The sequence below is a fragment of the Bactrocera latifrons genome, unplaced genomic scaffold, assembly GCF_001853355.1.
Source record: "Bactrocera latifrons isolate USDA-ARS-PBARC rearing strain unplaced genomic scaffold, ASM185335v1 scaffold_186, whole genome shotgun sequence".
Lineage (NCBI taxonomy): Eukaryota > Metazoa > Arthropoda > Insecta > Diptera > Tephritidae > Bactrocera > Bactrocera latifrons.
In genome coordinates, this window is record NW_017535363.1 from 475,820 (window position 1) to 479,176 (window position 3,357).

General features: G+C 40.5%; 1 protein-coding gene across 4 annotated transcripts in view; it reads right to left on the reverse strand.

Annotated features, from left to right (window-relative positions):
* Positions 1–1,312, reverse strand: part of LOC108967392 (protein unzipped) — a 106,175-nt gene extending 104,863 nt beyond the window's left edge. The window contains exon 1 of one of the 4 annotated variants that reach the window (XM_018930770.1): positions 1,233–1,312. The gene's annotated coding sequence lies outside the window, so the exon portion shown is untranslated. Of the gene's footprint in view, positions 1–1,199 lie in introns of all 4 variants that reach the window. The other 3 variants (XM_018930769.1, XM_018930772.1, XM_018930771.1) reach the window with 3 other exon arrangements.
* Positions 1,313–3,357: the final 2,045 nt, after the last annotated feature.

A 3,357-nucleotide genomic window follows, 5' to 3' on the forward strand; every position in this document is an offset into this window, starting at 1 on the left:
TTTTATTTTATTTTATTTTATTTTGTTTTATTTTTCTTTTATGTATTTTATTATAGTTTATGTTGTTATAATATAAAATAAGATTAAAAAATCTTGATCCAGTTTCATCAATAACTTCTACAAATTATCCTCTTAGCCCTTAATCTAAGGCTCAATCTCTTACACTTCTACTTTCTGACAGCCTGCTGCTGCAGCGCGTACGCTTTCACTCAATTATTTTCCATCAATTCAACACAAATATTTGGCAAACATATTTTGATTGCAAATCGTTTTCCACATGAGCGCATATAAATGCCAAATGCTGGCCCAGCAACGAAAATGTGAAATATGGCCCCTTTTTCAACCACCACAGCCAGCACGCAGCAACAACAATAATATTGAAACAAAAAAATGAAAGCAAAGGAAACAAAGGTGAATCGTTTGTGCTCGTTTAAGCGTTTTGTTGCAGGACTTTCACACAAAAATGCGCATTTAAGTGCCTGTGACGCATTCAGCCACTGACGACGCTTCCGTCTGCCGTTTTCCGCTTCCTACAGGCACACAAACACACAAACGCATATATGCGTTAACTGCACATACTAAAACAAGGAACAACAAGGAACTCCGCTACACATATGTATGTCAGTATGTGTGGGTGTTCGCTGGTGGTTCACAGGTATTTTCGCGTTTGTAGAAAAATACAACAACAACAACAGATTCGTCAAAAAAAAAATTTAGAAAACGGGAATGTAAACAAATGTGTAAGCAAATCCTGGCACAAAGAAAGTGTGGAAAAAAGTAGCAAAAGACTTTAGGCTCCACACTGCCGCTTGAACTCTCGGCAGTTGGCAGCTCAGCGGCGCCTGGCGCTGTGACCTTCATCGCGAAGTATGGGCAGCGCCGACGTCTTCTCTTCACTCGCAGTCATTTCTTGTTGTTGTTAGTGCGCTGCTTGGCTTTGCATTTACACACACGAAAAATACACTTTTTTCACGGCTTTTACGGTTTCTTTTTGGCCACTTTATGCCACACGCTGCCGCTGCAAAGCCAATTATCTGAAGCTCAGCTTGAATAAGACACGAATTTTCAAAATTTCAATGCGCACTTTGCGTTTTTTAATTCAACATTTTGCATTTGCATTTTTCCCAAACTTTTTTCGTACTCAATGAAGCCAAAACTTTTCACTATTAACACACACACACACCCATACACATACATACATGTATATACTTAATTTATGGTAGTTACTATACTTCCAAGTATTGTACGATTTTTCACTACGTTTTCACAGTTAATTCAGCGTGAGCGCGCGCGCGTCCGTTCCGTATCGAAGTCGGTGTTGAATTGAATTCGCAGCAAACAGTGAAGACGTCACATACGAAAATCCAACTGGCCAACTGCTCTCTGGCGGGCAGCACGGTAGGAGGGCGGTTGGGTTTTTAACTGGCTTGTGCAGTGGTTTGTCAGTGTGTGTTTGTGTGTGGCAGAATCAACCACTGTACAACAACAGCAACAACTACACAACAAACGCATGCGCTTACTTGTGTCAGTGGAACGATGTGGCGGTGAAACGCGATAGTGTGTTGCTGGCTTAGTATTTACTTTTTTTTATTTCGGGGCACCCTGTTAGAGCTGCAACTAGTTATTTTTTATATAAATATGAGCTTAAAAGAAGATAATATTGCGTTATATAACAGTTCTACTACTATAATTTGTATAATGTTTCACAAAATCTTATAAAGATTTGATAAAAAGCAACGCCATCGTTAACACCCGGTGCTCAGACAATGATTTCATGGCTTTGTATACACCCTGTACCTGTGTTTAACAAGCAATGAAAATAATAAGGCATTGCCTAACATGTTCTTTCGTGTTTTGTCAATAACCGGAAATGCAGAATTTGAATATTCGACAAAAATTAGAAAAGATAATGTAAACTCCAAAAGTTATCAATTTTCTGATATTGCGATATCTCAGATAGTTTTTGAGTTAAATCCTTCGAAGACATTTTTCTTCAAAATTTGTAAAGGGTCACCATTTTTCAATTTTAGATTTTTTTTAAATTTTTTTTATGATCGCTTCTGCCAGGCTAGGTCAGACATCTGATCAAACGGTCGCACTTGGGCTGTTATAATTAGGTCTTTGTGATGCTAAGTATAAAAAATAGAACTCCTGTAATTCGAACTTATAAAACAGCAAAGCGCCTTATTGTCAATAAAAATTTTTTCAGGTGTTTCTATTCCCACCGGTTCGCTCGGACATCTGAAAGTGTATGCTCCTAAGTGTTTAAGCCTTGATCTCCTAAAAGCGAAACAATCGCAGGATCAGCATGTGCTGAGATAATTCCACGGCAGCTTCTTCCGTATAGCTTCTGCAGCTGACATCGGGTGAGATTCTGAAGCGTACAGCATTTATGTCTATGAGGCTGGCCTTACTGCCTTATCGAAGGCACAGAGCTCACTGGATCGCTTACGATCGATCTCATGCCAAAATAATTTTGCCGTAGCGCATGAATCGATATAGCTAAGCGTGAACTAAGCGCACGGGACGTCCAGCCGTACAACAATAGATCACAGGAGGAGAGAGGAACACCGTCGCTTTCCCATTCTACTAATACCGGAGCTAAGATATCCTCCCTTGCCATCATCAGCGTTATAGTTGTCTGCACCTCCGCTGTGTCCTGGTACCCATACCGCTCTTAACGCAAAGTGACTCGCTGCCATGGATAACGATGGTAGGCATTTCTTAACCAGCATTGAATTAACGGCTATTGAGCTCAAGACTAGTATCACCTCTTGCCATCAGTATGAATAGTCACTTCTCTAAAGAAAGCTGCACACCGGAGCAGGAGATCAATCACCACAACTGCAGTGACCTCCGTAGAAAAACATTGCAGTAGTCAGCAAGTTTGACACTGAAATTTATCGAGAGTTTCTGCCAATGTACTACCAAACTTTGACCCATCCGTAAAGATGCTCACTGTCACTCTCCTCCAATGGCTTTTGCCCACCCACCCACAGCTCCCTCGCAGGTATGTAGTATGATCAGAGAAAAAGCCGCCGGAGTTTGGTTTGGCGACTCCATTATCCAAAAGATTCAAAAAAAACAGGAAAAGCATGTGAGGTTATCAGGCATGTGCTTATTTATAAACCCAAATTACCTGATTTTGAAAACAAATTTCGTGGCCATACACCTTTCGACGATATCCACGGGTACTACGTGCAAAATGGCATTAAGTGAGATGGTTAGGGCATCGCACATTCTGATGAGCGCCGTATGTTGAATACTCTCCAGCTTTCTTTCAAGTATGGTCTTTTCTAAGGCCCTCCACCACAAAAAAGACACCATAAAACACAGTGGTTTTGATTATTAGAGACA